This window comes from Tiliqua scincoides, chromosome 3, assembly GCF_035046505.1.
Source record: "Tiliqua scincoides isolate rTilSci1 chromosome 3, rTilSci1.hap2, whole genome shotgun sequence".
Taxonomy (NCBI): domain Eukaryota; kingdom Metazoa; phylum Chordata; class Lepidosauria; order Squamata; family Scincidae; genus Tiliqua; species Tiliqua scincoides.
The window spans coordinates 25,393,085-25,408,301 of record NC_089823.1 but is presented as its reverse complement, the minus strand read 5'-3'; the positions used below and the strand labels follow the sequence as shown (position 1 = coordinate 25,408,301).

The window sequence follows — 15,217 nt, the reverse complement described above, 5'->3', positions numbered from 1 at the left end:
ACTCCCTCAGTCTAGGTGAAAGCAAAAGGTTCTGCAAACATTTTAATTGTATTTTCTACAGTCCTTGCTCCATAATTGCCAGTATGCATGATGTTCTATGGTCACAATATATGTGTTATTGCCCAGATACTATGTTTCCTAATCAGATACAGGTACTTTTAAGTTACAGTGGCTTGCCTATGGCTGGTATCCTGCAGATACTTTCCTTGGAGTAAGGCCCATATACCCAACTGAACACAGTGGGACTTATTTCTGTGTAAATGTGCATAGGACTGCGCTGCACATCTACTTATCTCTAGTATGATCAACTAACAACCCACCCCCCAATGCGCTAGCAATCGAAAGATATACAGAGCTACTAACAGTGCCTGCTAGCAATTAAGGCTGCAACCCTCTCCATGCTTTCCTGGGAGTAAGCCCCATTGACTATAATAATAATAATAATAATAATAATAATTACATGTATTTATATACCGCCTTTCTTGGTCATCAGATTTCTCCTCAGACATTAATTCAAGGCGGTTTACATAGGCAGGCTGTTTAAATCCCCATAGGGATTTTTACAATTGAAGAAAGGTTCTATCAAGAAAGAACCACACAACATTTCAGATGGAACTTTTGCAGTCTGTTATCACTTTCTGGCCTCCTCCCACACAGGGATTGCCGGTGGCCTCGAACTGGCGACCTTACTGCCAAGTAGTCATGCCTAGGCTTGGGTTCTAAATTGAGAATTAGGCCCACAATCCTATGCATACATACTACTTACCACAAAGTAAAGTTTCATTGATTTTCATTGACTTACTTCCAAGTAAACCTGCAAGATTGGGCTATATGCAAGGATTAGCCATGATAATGAAATGGAGCCTCCTAAATTAGCTGGTCACTGTGGAAACCAGAATGTACCTTTGGACTCATTCAGTAAAATTCCTCATACCTCAGTCTTTCCCTATTGTTTGTCCTCAACACGTTATCCAGACATTCATAAGACAAATTGGGGAGGGGCTCCAGCCAGTGTGACTAGATGCAAGGGAGGACAGAGTACCTATACCCTTCACCATGATACAGAAGAGGGAATTTTGACAGGTGCAGCTTTTTAAACCCTTCCATGTTGAGCTGCACCCGCCAAATTTCCCTCTTCTATACCATGGTTAAAGGTATAGGCACTCAGCCCAATCCTATCCACACTTTTCTGGGAGTAAGCCCCACTGACTTAATGGGAGTTACTTCTGAGTAGACATGCATAAGATGGGGCTCTCTGTCCTCCATTGCATCTGGTCGTCCTGTCTCCAGCTCACTGGTGAAGCACATATTGTGCAATTAGGTGGTCTCAGATGCATTCCCTCCTGTCTTCAGGTAGGGCTGGAAAAGACTCGTACCCAGATGGTCTGACTCAACATAAGGCAGCTTCCAACGTTCAGAATCCCAGATCGTTATTTAGCCTTCTCAACTGAAAACCACCTGCACTTTGTTGCAATGCCCAGGTATAAAAATGCTACTAACTTATTTAAAGGACAAATCCCCTGATCACTCCCATCCCATAACTTACCCCAGCTGTTATAATTACCGATTATTATAGCTGTACCGATTATTATAGCTGTATTATTTATTATATTATTATAGCTGTATTATTAAATATAGATTATTTGAACAGCTACTGTCAGCCCAAGCCTTTGCGTGTCTACTCAGAAGCAAGCCCCATTGCAGTCAATGAGGCTTACTCCCAGGAAAGTGTGTACTGGATTGCAGCTTGTATCTCCTGCCCTCATCCCTCTGGATTGCCTTCTCCCTTCTTTCTGCCCTGCACTCCTCCTTCCTTCCCCTGCCCCCGGTAGGCAGCCCAGCGTTGGAATCAGGCGAGTGACAGGGACAACCCCAAAGAAAGCCGCCGGATCCCGCCCCACCCGGGCTCCCATAGGTGGCAGTCGCTTCCTCCCGCGGCTCTGGGGCGACCCTGAATGGCTGAGGCGCGCCGTCACCGGAGCCCCGGGGAGGAGTGCGAGGAGGAGGAGTCCCCAACGCAGCCAAGAGAGACGCGCTTGTTAAGTCCTGCTCGGAGTTTGCCTCCCAGGAGAGTCGCCGCGGAGCAGCCACCAGCGGGCAGAGAGAGGAGGAGGAGGAGCTGCACGCAGAGCCACAGCTGCGGCACGGTGGGGAGGCGAAGCGCACCCCCTCTTGTTGCTGGCGCCCCGACCTTTGGAGCACGATGCACGGGACGGTGCCATGAGAAGGGAGCTCCTGCCCGCTAGGGTGAGTAACTTCAATGGGCAGCCGCCCCCTCCTCCGTCCGCTGGTGCACAGATCTGGCTCGCTGCAACCTCTGGGCTGCCTCCCCGAGATGGGCTTCTGAGCTGCTTTCGGAACCGGTTCCAGCCCCCTCTCCCTCCATCCTCGGGGGGCACTGCGGTTTCAAGAGTCTTTGCTCTGGCATCCCCCGGGCTCTCTGCAGTGGGTGCTGCCCTGTGCTCCTCGCTGCCCAGGAAGCCTCGGTGTTCGCACCTTTCCCAGCCTTCTCTCTGGCTGGCACTTCCATCTACGGCTTTGCCTGCAGGCTTGTGACAGCTCTGCCTCGCCTCTCCTTCGGGCATCCCTGTTCCAATTGCCTGCTTCATAACCACACACAGAAACAGTTCAGTAGAGCCCTCGGGTCAGCAGAGAAGATGATGACTGTTATTACAGGAGATTATTCTCTCTTTCCTCCCCCCCTCCCGTGTTGCCTGGGGATGGAGTGGGAATCGGCCCCTGTAATCCTCCAGGAATGGGGGGCAGGGAGAGGACGGGGGGGGGGGTGATGGCTTCTTTCTGCAAGTCATTCTTCTAGATTATTTTCATTAGACTGGAAGTAGTATTAACAGTGATGCTTCCTTGAGCAAAAAGAAATTGGATGTGTTAATACAAGTCAGATGAAATATACAGTAATGAGAGGTTTTCTCCCTATCTTTCCAATGATTCACAATTCTCCCTTTATTTATTATCATGATTGATCAACCACTCATCTCTTAGAGCAGTGGTCCCCAAAAGTGTGTGAGGTGGACCATGGTTGGTTACTAGGGTGGATACGCACCCCTGTTTCAGTCTACTTTTTTGTGTGTATATTGATGGTCTTTACAGTTGGAAGGTACTATGGGCTCTTCCACTTGTCATATTTGGTTTGTGGTGCTCAGCTAATGGGACTCTTATTTTCATTCACATATTCACATGGGGGTTTTACTCCCATGAAAGTTTGCATTGGGTTGGAATGAGATTTTTTTCCCTTAAGAAAATTCAAGGGATTGCTCAAGGGTTTCTAGCATTGCATTTTTGCTCAAATTGCTCAAATTCAAGGGTTTCTAGCATTGCATTTTTGTGAATGGATCACCCATCTGTTGGCTGCGGGTGCTGGGGACTGTGTACACAGGGCAAAGAGTTCAGGTGTGGGCTGTGAGTGCATGAATCCTGAACAGACATACTACTCTCCTGCTGAGCTTGTTCAGCTGAAAGTTTAGAAGTTACTGAACTACTGTACAGTGGTATCTATCCAGAAGGTAAACAGGAGCTGGGTGGTTTGTGCATTTTTTTAATATGCAGTCAGTTTCTGCTTCTGTGATGGGCGCCACGTTGGGCCACTGGTTGGGCAAGGTCTGAGCCTCAGAGCTTTGTAAGGGCATTGCATTATGTTACGTTGATATGGGGCCTTGGGTTTGGCTATATGGCATAGCTCATAGGAGCATGGCCTGCAGTGCAGAAAGTGGGAGGAACAAATGAGACCATGATTAAAGGAATGAGAAATTGTTTTTATGATGGTAGTAGAACACCATATCAGAATCAAAAGATTAGAAGGCCCTTAAGGTTATCAAGTTAAATCTTGCAGCCTTGAAGCCAAGGGCAAGAACAAACAAGGTTAGAATCAGACATGCAGAGCCAGCAGCTTTACATGTATATCTTGATGTTGGAACAACTCTGTAATGTAAGTAGGTAGTATTTTCCCCTTATTGCAGTGAGGAGCTGAGAGGGAGTAACTTGCCTAAGGCCATCTAATGAATTCATGGCCAAGGCAACATTCAAACTGGGGAAGTCCTTATGCTCAGGCTGGTCTCTTTGTTACTTCATGTCATGAATATGTACAGTTTAGGCCTAGTAGCATCTGGAGCCTGAACCAAGGTAAACCAGTAACAGAGAAGTAGCTTGCAGTTCCTAGCTGCAAGGATGTGAGTAACAACAGCCAACGGAATTAACAACACTTCATATCAGTGTGTTGTAACTGAGAAACCACAATGAAGTGTGTTTCTTGAGTGTATCTATTTCTGATGCACGTATATTATGGAGTTTATCATCTTTTGTCATGAACATATGTTACTGTTTATTTTCAGCTGGACCCCTGAGTTGACATACCCCAAACAGTCTCCTGTGACTGGCTGAAGTTCTTCTGAGCTTAGGTCTTCCCCTGACCTGCAGACTAAGATCCTGTTAGAGAAGCTTGTGCTTGAACCTGGGACCTTCCACATGTAAGGCATTGAGCTCTGACCTGAATTTGTAGGCTAAATTGCAAGTATGTCCTTTCTCAGATTAATCTTAACAGTCCAAACCTTTGCTTGGAAGATAGGTTCTTTATTTGTGCTGAAATATAAGGCAGTCTTATTTGTACTTTTTGAACATAGGTGATCAACATTGGACAGGATTCCAAATGGCCTTTTACAGTGGTTTTAAATTTCCTGTTCCTGCTAGAAATGCCCTGCTCGATCCATTCACAAATTGTAACATCTATTTTTCAGCTTCATCATGGCCCTTTTTTTCAAGATACCCACGTCTTCTTCCTCTGTCCTTGGGTGTCTCTTGTGAATATGAAAGTTGTTTCTTGTTATTCCCAAAGACATGACTTTGTATTTTTTTTTAATTCCGTTTTAAATTGCTCTAGTTCCTAAGGTCATCTATTTTATTCTGCATGACTTTAAACCTTCTTTCTGTTACCAGTGCTGCACAGCATGGTGTCATTAAATTTCATCAGCACACTCCTTCCTCCCCAAGGACACTAATGAAAATACTGAATAAAATACAGGACATCTGAAGATAATGTACACACACTTTATAGTGTCAAATTTATTACACTATAATTCAACATATGCTTCATATGGTGTTTTCAGAAGCAGTTGCTTGACCCAGTTAATTAATTAGTTAATGAATTTAGAACAAGTGCTGGAAATGTTACCCATTGGCATCTGTACACCACTTACTTTGTTGACTAAGGGATCTGTAGACATCCACCAGTGTGTGTGCTGTGATGATCCTGCACGTTTCTTCGATTGCTTCCCTTAGATGTTCAAGTGTTTTCTATAATAGAGTATGTATGAATTAGAGCTAATTAAAATGTGTGTACATTTTGAGTCACTCTGTAATATCCCTGAGAAGCTTTATTCATTCTCTTCCCCCTTCTAGCTTAAAAGTATGTCTTTCTTAGTGCAAGGATTATCAAGCATATCAGAGTAATGGCCCATGTTCTGTCTACCGTCACTAGAAACAGTGATGCCTTGGGGAATGTCACTATCGGGCAATGATAGCTATGTTCATACCTTGATGGTAATCCCTGGCAACTGTGGTTTGGAGTCATTATACTTCTCCACCTGGAGTTTGTACTTGACTGACATGTTCAATAGTAATAAAAACCATGTGTTCATATGCCTGTTGTCTAAAGTTATTTATGTTAGCTGCAGTTGCAACATATTGTGGTACTGAGTTCCACCAATGTTGCATAAAGTGGTAGAGTAGACCTTCCCCATATCTGCTGGGGACTGAAAGAGCTTCCATATTCCAAGAGCTTCCATTGATGCCCCAAACTGCTGATATTAGCAAATCTTATATACAGTATCTGTAGATGGTGGGACTGAAAGGCATCCTGTCTGAGTAATGGGCTGGTCAACTGCTTCCTTGTTTACATCCGCCAAAGTGTCTTCAGGTTGGAGAGAGCCATTGGGTGAGGTGCTGTGATCTACTTTAAAGGAAGAAAGAAGAACTTTCTGTAATCTTTTAAAATATTTACATAAGAACGTGAGAAGAGCCCTGCTGGATCAGGCCAAAGGCCCATCTAGTCCAGCTTCCTGTATCTCACAGTGGTCTACCAAATGCCCCAGGGAGCACACAAGACAATAGACACAGCCTGTGTCCTGGTGCCCTCCCCTGCATTTTTGATATGTGGATAACTGAAACTGTGGATATAGGACCCATGGATATGGGGGTACTGTATCTTGTTTAAGACAGTACTGTGGAGTTGGTACCACCTCTACCTGCACCCAAAAATTACTTTTGACTGAGCAGGGCTGTGGAGTTAGAGGCAGAGTTGGTAATGACTGCACAGCCCTGCCTTACAGTTTCTGTGGATTATGCTGTTCATGCTTTTTAAAAGATAGTGAGCAAGAGAATTGTGCAAGATTTGTGCGGCATAATACAGGGTAATAACTTTGTAAATTGCAGTTATGTCCTTTTTGAGTTCAGCTCCTTTTCTTCTTTCCATTTAACCAATTCTCCAAATACATGCAAGAGCTGGGGATGTTTGCCAAGGAGAAGGTGTATGTTTCCTCCTGGCCTTCCCTCACCTTGCAGATGGACTTATTACCAGCATCTGAGTCCAGCTTGGGGGGGGGGGGGAGACTTGGGAAAACTGGCTAGGAGAGAAAGGTTGCAGGGGATACCTGACATATAGAGGAAGAGTTTACCTTCCCATCTTCTGATTGACCCCTCCAAATGACCCTCTTCCCCCATATTGGCACTGGAATTTGGGAACCCCATGTTTGCAGCACAGCATGTAATTCAATCTTAAGAGAAGGAATAGATGGCAGTCCTCCCATTGGCCATAATGGAGCAAAATTTCACTCATTGTCTTTTGAAAGAGCACTCTGCTGTTTCAGCTCACCTGTCATTAGATGCTGAAGATGGTTATTAAGCCTAAATTGCCTGCTTCCAGTCAGCAGCATGTTCATGGATGTTGTTTTGTGACAGTAGTCTGGGTACAGATGCATTTTTCTTTCTGAGAGCCTGAACTGTCACTCTGTTCTCCTGATGTAGTTCTATAAAAGGGCTCTAACATGTGAAAAGGAATGGAATTGCTGAGTGTGGGTGGGTGGAAGCCAGAACAGCTGCAAGTGAGCCCCTGTTACAGGAGTTGGATTCAGGTTGTACAGCCTTAGTAAAGAAACCCAGAGCTGTGTGTCAACTTTCCCTGGGGCACTTCACTCAGACAGTTTCTTGGGAACTTCAGTTGTGCTTGCCTGAATAATGAATTTTGCAATCACTTTTTTCTCCTGGGCATTTTGCCCTTTGAAGCTGTAACACATGTAAGATTCTGACTATTTCACACAGTATACCAGGAAAATTATTCTCTTGTTAGTATTTATTTTGATTATTTACTAAATAATGCCAACAAGGTAAAAATAATTAGTGTGTTATTTTAGATGTAGCAAGAGCAGATATGGCCTGTCTCTTCTGACTTCTCTCTTTTTTTCTCCCAGTTACTAATGTATGCTCAGTGCTGTTGATTGTTTGCTTTTGTAGAAATCCTCTATTAAGCACTTCTGAGCATTTAATTCCTTATTTTAATTACATTATATCATGGGTTTCGTTCTGTCTTTTGTGCGCAGTAAAAAAAATCTGTTGCAGATTAGCTTAAAGGTATGTTTGACAATCTGTTTTTGAAAATTATTTCTAAATTATGGACACATTTGGTCTTCTGTTAAGAAGAGAGACTCTTCCAGGCTAGACTCTTCATCTTGGTAAATAATCAATATGATCAATGTGAATGTCTCTTCCCAATTCTTTTTTGACTTGTTGATGTTTTATACTTCCTAAGCATACAATCAGTCAGGAGATCAAGAAGGCTTAGGAAGTAACATTGGATGGTTTGAGCTGTCCCAGTAAAGATGCTTGTGCCATATGCTGCTTTGATTCCGTTGAAACAAATTTCCTTCCAATAGAAATTGAGTACATAAGCTACGCAGGACTCTTCAGTGGTGTGGTGTAACGCATGAGTGAATGTGAAACAGCCTGGGGTGTAATCCTAAACCTAAGGTATTTTGTGTTTGTAATATTAGATCTACTAGTTTAGGATATTAAGCTAGTGGGCAACAATCCAACAACTAACTCTGGTGTAATTATATCTATAGGACTGCTTTAGATTAGTTAGTTTAAAGGACCTTAGCCCCAGAGTTGCTGGAAATGGGTTTCTTGTGTATGATACTGTATCTAGTAATTAGGATCTCTTAAAACTTAATCCATTACTCTCCATCCATACACACTGATCAGTGGTTTGGCGTTTATATGCAACGCCAAACCATTGATAGATGCAACAAGCATGAGCCCAGTGTTGGCATATTCACTCCCCCCTCCATATGTTTTACTTATTTACTTTGTGGCTTGCAGCAACCCGTCAAAACCAACAAAGTAAGATTTATTCTTGCCCTCCGTATTGGGATCACAAATTAGCTTCAAACTATGGTTTAGCACACTGGTTCTCAAACATTTTAAACTGGTGGTTCCCTTGACCTACTGGGCCGTTAAGGCTACCCATTAAGGCTACAATCCTATACTTTGTGTATGGTGGTGAGTTTTTCGTGAGGTTTCTGTGGCTTCCTGGGGAGCCACGGCTCACAGTTTGGGGACCACTGGTTTAGCATAAAGCCTCTTTGGGCTCATGGAACTAGTGTTACAGTCTTTCGGGTCTTTGCCATAGTCTTAGAATTACCTTGTTTTCCTGGCCTGTGAACAGAACGAGCAAATCATCAATCTGTTAATTCACTATTCCCTTCCCCTGCTTCTCTGTAAGCATATATACATTAATTTTTTTATTGTTCCATGAAAAGAGTCTGTCCTCCCTTGCTGTCCCTTATTTTTTGGAATTGCGTCCCTGAACACTTGCTTGATGTTGCCCCTCTCATTGCATACAAGTCCCTCTTCATACTCACTTTTTCCATGTAGCCTTTGACTCAATGACTTACAGTGCACGCCTATGCATGTTTACTCAGAAGTAAGTCTTGCTATGTTCAGTAGGGTTTACTCCCTTGCTTTAAAGTTGATTAAGATTTATATATGCATAAATGGAACCTAACCCCAGCAGATGTCAAGAATTGACTGTATTAAGATTCTGGCTTGGAACAAAAGAATATTTTAATACTGTATAGCAATTAAAATATACATTATTAAACCATTTCTGCCCAATGTTGCATATACGCGACCAAATGTGTACCCCTGCAGGCTGAGCAAAAATAGGTTAAATGGGAAAACTTGATTTAAATCAATTAAAGATTAAATTATTGATTTTTAAAATCAATACCATCTTTCCTGCTACATGATCCAGACATCCTGGGTCAGCATGTTTGTACCTTATATGAGGGTAGAGCAGTTATGCTTTAACCATATGTACCTTCTGTTACGGCAAACTGAGGGTGCAGTCTTATGCATGTTGACTTAGAAGGATGTACCATTGTGTTCTATAGGGCTTACTCCCAGGTAGGTGTGCATAGGATTGCCGCCTAAGGGCATTGGACGCACCCACGTAGATATGTCAGTAGATATGCCATGTAGATATGTCTTGTCTTGCCTTTATCCTGTTATTAATTTACGTAATAGGACATTCTTCAAAACTGGTGGATCAATGCATTGTGATTCCAGCTGTAGTGTAAATGGGCAGGATCAGATGGGTACAGAATACCAACAGAGCATTATGTAGCTCATGAGTTTCCAAACTTTGCAGTGTCGTTACCCACCTTATCCTTTGCGGTGTGTTGTGATGCTTCTGGTGGCATTGGAATCCTCTCCTGGTCTGGTGATCCACTCTGCAAGCCTCAGAATGAGCCTCAGAAGTGGCTTACAGAGGCTTCTGGGGGCCATTCTGAGACCCACAGAGGCTATAAAGTGGGTTGCTGGGCCTGGAGAGGCCACTGGAGACTCCAGTAAGTAATAGGGCTTTTGGAATGGGTCCCATTTGGAGCCAAAGCTGTGCAACGATGCACAGAACAGCCCACATCACGACCCACACTTTGGGAAGCACTGATGTAACCTGTTCTTCTTGCAGCAATTTATGAACCAGCATGATTGTATGTTCCATTAGGACTAATTCATACATTACTATGGGGGTTGCTCCTCCAAATTGGTGTGGATAGGCAAGGTCTAAATTGGCATAGTAACCATTTGCTTGGCTATTTAAAACTCTCTCTAAATTTGATTTGCAGCAGTTTAGTGAGATATAATTGATGTTCATGCTTCTTGGTTCCCTTATTAAATGGATGGTATTTGTTGTGTATAAATTGCAGCTCCTTGTAAATTTGAAAATTAAATAATTTCAAATGTGATTAATTATGTGCTGTAAATGGTAGAGCACAGTGTGAAAAGACATAGTAATGTGTACTAGTTTTGGACCCAGTGTTGCAAGCATTCATATATCATTAATTGCAAGTGTGAATATTTTGATAAGAGCTGGTATAGCTCTTTTGTGAAATGTTAAATCATGGTATCATGTGTGTGAAGTTTAGCTGCTTTATAGCCCAAGTGTGTTGACGCATTGTGTTAAATTTTTGTGTGGTTTGATTACTATAGTACTGCTTGGATCATTAAAAGTACTTGGGATAATTTACAAACTCATTTCTGGTGAGTTTATTCAGTACCTTCAGTAAAGTATACTTCTTTGTCTACTTGATTTATAAAGGGATCCTCTAGCCCTTTCTGTCCCTTTAAAGAGGTCTTTAAATAACTTGCTTTTGATGAAAAGACAAGTTTCAGAGAATATTAATTCTGTAAATAACTTGGTTAGGCAACGGAATGCAATGCAGGTCTGAATCAGACCATTGGCTCATCTAGGTCTGCATTTACATTGTTTGGCAGTGGCTTCTCCAGAGTTTTGGATCAGATTTTCTTTACAGTACTTGGAGGTGCCAGAGATTGAAAACTGTGTCCTTCTACATGCAAAGCATACAACTTCCTGTGAGCTAAAGAAGCTAAGTCCTTGTGCAAAGAAGGTGTGTTAGTGATAAAGGTAACCTGAGGACTGCAAGTGTGACACGCCCACTTTGTGTGGTTCACTCAGCAAAATATAGTATTTGTTTCATTGTGGAGCATCTGGTAGTGAACAAGGGAAGAGGAACAATCCAAACCATGAAGTTCATCCGTGTAGAGATTCCCAGTGCAAAGTTCAGGGTTTTTCCTCTCTAGGAAATTGCTTGGAAAATGTTAATAATTTAGGACTAACATTCCTTTAGCTTTTTCCATTGCACCCTGGGATGGTGTGGCATACAAAATTATGCAGGGGATGGACAGAGTGGATAAGGAGATGCTCTTTACACTCTCACATAATACCAGAGCCAGGGGACATCCACTAAAATTGAGTGTTGGGTGGGTTAGGACAGACAAAAGAAAATATTTCTTTACTCAGAGTGTGGTCGGTCTGTGGAACTCCTTGCCACAGGATGTGGTGCTGGTGTCTAGCCTAGACGCCTTTAAAAGGGGATTGGACAAGTTTCTGGAGGAAAAATGCATTATGGGGTACAAGCCATGATGTGTATGCGCAACCTCCTGATTTTAGAAATGGGCTATGTCAGAATGCCAGATGCAAGGGAGGGCACCAGGATGAGGTCTCTTGTTATCTGGTGTGCTCCCTGGGGCATTTGGTGGGCCGCTGTGAGATACAGGAAGCTGGACTAGATGGGCCTATGGCCTGATCCAGTGGGGCTGTTCTTATGTTCTTATGTGGCACTCATATATTTTTACAGGAGAAGCACACAGGTTCCTTCATCTCTCTCCCACCTATTCCATAGATATTTAAAACGGAAAATGCAGGGTGTAGTTCCTTCACAGGTAAACAGGAGAAGGTTGCCTTCCCACATAAGAGAAGCCTTCAATTGCAGTTGGATTATTTTATCTACAGTCAGGAAACCTTTCACTGGTTAAATGAGCCTGGATAATTTTATGTTCTGTTGATGATGTGTGTTGTAAGTGGTTTGCGTCTTTCTTTTTTTTTTAACTTTGAATCTTCCTTTCCCACCCAAAAAAGTGATTCAAGGGTTACCATTCAGAATGAGTAGATGAGGCAAAAGATGATTGTGCATGCAATTAAAAATGAACTGTTACATCATGCCATGAAAAATGATCACTTGTTAATTTGCTATTAACCCTTGTAGCCTGGTCGCTTCCAAGAAGGTGTATTATATGGATCCACTTGTGTGTGAGCAATTCCTTGAGTCTTGCATATTTTAACGATGTAAAAATATGGATGCTTTGGGGATGCCTGGGATCTTCTGCATGTCACTAAACTACCCCCCCCCCCATTGTGGCCATATGGGGAGTTGGTGACAATGGCAGTGCATCACTTGGATGTCTCTTCCATTCATTTCTAGACCTAATTCACAGTGTCTCCAAAAGGTATTTGATACAATTGGTGACCTAGCCATGTCCCTGCAAATTTCTGTATTCTAGAGCAGCAGTCTGGTAAATGTGGGCTTATGCACTCCTCCTCAGCCTCCCCCCCCCCCAATGCAACTTGCTAGTGGAGTTGTGAGAATTTTTTTCCAAATTTACCAAGGGTTTTAAAGAATCTAGCAATACTACCTGTTACCCCATTGCACAGCATCAAAGCTTGATAGATTTCACCCGACAAAGGCAACCCATCCCTCTTAGAAGATAATCCCCTCCAGGATGGGCAGAGTTTAAGAAAAAGGCTGATGTAAATGGGAAGACATCTGGAGTCCCCATCCAAATGTTTGTGCTTCATGGCTGCTTCCAATGCTGGTGAAACATTATGCTTTTTGATGCTATGCTGGTAAAATCCTTAGTACAACTTGCCCTGACAACATACGTGCCAGAGGCTGTAAATGTTGCTTTTTTACCCCACTGGTTTCATTTGGTTGGAAAAAGCTGGGGGCGGCAGAATACCTTTTTTCTATTTTCTCTGTTAGGATCATCTTTATATTGCTTGCTTCTTATCACAGAGATTTGTGCTCACTTAATTAATAATAAAGCCAAATTTTATGCATGAAGGGCTAGCTGTTCTACAGATTACTTTTAAAGTAGGATTCTTTTTCATTGTGACAGGCAAGCATATCTACCTGTTAATTTTATATTGCTATTAAGGTGGTTTAAAGCTAAAGTGAGAAACGATTAACTGATAACTTGGTGTCCTATGTATATGTATTTTTAAGTAAGATCTATGAAATTTGCAATATTAAACATCCTTAGAGAAAAGTTCCAAACTACCAGAATGCCCTATTAACATTCCCAGATAAAAAGCAGTGAGGTCTAGGTCCGGGGAGGCACAGCCACATGAATACTCTCTCCCCTTCTCCCCTAAGCTCAGTGGATCTTACCGTCCTTGAAACACATACACACTCTCTCTCCCCACACCTGGAAATAAATTTTAAAAAGTCACCTCTTCTTCCCCCTCTCAGAGCTAGGAAGAGCTCAGTGACATGCCACCTGAGGCAACAGGATAGCTTCCTCCCCTAGTGCTTTAGAGACCCAATCCCTTTGTGCAAGCTCCCTATTTTTTCATGGCTTTTCAAAGAACAGAACAGAGGCAACTCTGCCTGTTGCCTCCCCAGTGATTGCTGATGCAGACACCCTGTCTTTTTTCATTGAAACCCAGCTGCCCTGCCTGTTTTTGATTGGAAGCTAGCAATGATTGTGGCAAATTGGCTGTTAGCTGCTTTCCTGTTTTATCATAGTGTGAGAGAGAGTTTTTGTGTTGCTTAACTCACTGACTATGCTGGAGAAGAAAGGAGCTATTCAGAAAGGCAAGATAGTTTTTGTTTTTACTTATTGGGTCCTTGTGCTTTTTTTGATTTGGGTTTGGTGAAGCTCTGCCTCCTGACTGCACATTTCTGAGTGCAATATTACAATTTTCTCTGTGAATCAAACCTCCTAATGCATAAGCTACTTTGGGTCCCCATGTGGGGAGAAAAGTGGGATGAAAATAAAGCAAATAAATAATGTGAACAGGAAGAAGGGGGAGAGCCTTCCTCACTGCCTTGGCATAGTGGTAAGTCTGGAAGGATTGCCTAAGAGTTTACATAGGGAATTTTTTGTTTTGAAGGCATTTCAAAACAGAGCCAGATTTTACTTGGGCAGCTCCAGGCAATCAAGATTTGCATCTAGCTCTACATTAGGGGGAAGAAATGGGATCTGCCACAAAACCCCTATTTGAAGCTCCCAAGTTCCTTCTCTGATTCTGAAAATGTATCTAGTTGGGACTAACCTTTTAGTCAGAGTATTGAAAAAATGACTAGCTGTAGAGGAGTAGGCAAACAAGGTTTCAAAACTGGTGCAAATACAGAGGAAAGTGCCTTCTGACTGTCTACATGACAGAGAACCCATGTTTTGCCCTCTGTGAGTAAAACATGCTTCCTGCACAGGAAACCGATATTATATGTTCAAATGGGCTTTTTGAAACCAGAGTTTTTGACCTTTAGAAATATGGAGTTGACCAAGTTAAATTGTCCAAATTTTAGACACTTAGCAGATCTCCAGGTGGTGGTGGTATGCTTAAATGCCCAGTAAAATCAACAAAATAAACTTAAAAATCTGGCTAGAGCATAATCAAAATAAAGTGTGGTCTCTGATATACTTTTAAAGCTAGGATCTCAGGAACAATGGAACTAGTTGCTCTAGCTCAATGGAGTTTTGAATGTATGCTTTCTAGAAAAGCATGCATTTCTAATGGCAGTAGTTGGTAGTGCATTAAATTGTAGCATTCCCTCTCAAGAGCTGTGCAAATCTGTTTAAATCAATGTCAAGATGTCTGTTTAATGAATTTCAGTATACCTTTGAGGGGAGCATAATACTGATCGAAGTAGTAATATGTTCAGTAACATTGTTTTTTGAGAGAGGTTCTAGCGTTCCATCTTCAGGATGGAGATGTTTTAATATTTGTAGATCACACTTGTACTGCTTCAATATGAGGTTGTCAGTTTTCAAAAGCTCTTGCAGGCCTCTATGCTTCTGAAAGCCCAGAAGCCTGATTTGCCACTCTCTTACAACAATATTTATTTATTTTACAATTAGAAACATATCATTTCTAAAATTCAGTTTGAGACGGCAAGTCCTGTGTTTGTTGCCTTTTGTGTTATCAGAATCAATTCATTTCTGTAATCAGAATGTCGCAGGCATGCTCTCTTTGCTGCTTTCATCCAATTTCAGTCGGACTTGTGTAAGGGAATGTCCCACAGAATTGTGCTCCAAAGCTGGCCAGTAACTAGAAATCATTTATTCTTAT

At 42.3% G+C, this 15,217-nt stretch overlaps 1 protein-coding gene across 2 annotated transcripts in view; it reads left to right on the top strand.

Annotated features, from left to right (window-relative positions):
- The first annotated feature begins 2,031 nt into the window (after positions 1–2,031).
- LNX2 (ligand of numb-protein X 2) overlaps positions 2,032–15,217 on the top strand; it is a 95,351-nt gene continuing 82,165 nt past the window's right edge. For both annotated transcript variants that reach the window (XM_066620680.1, XM_066620677.1), the window contains exon 1: positions 2,032–2,247. The gene's annotated coding sequence lies outside the window, so the exon portion shown is untranslated. The remainder of the gene's footprint in view (positions 2,248–15,217) is intronic.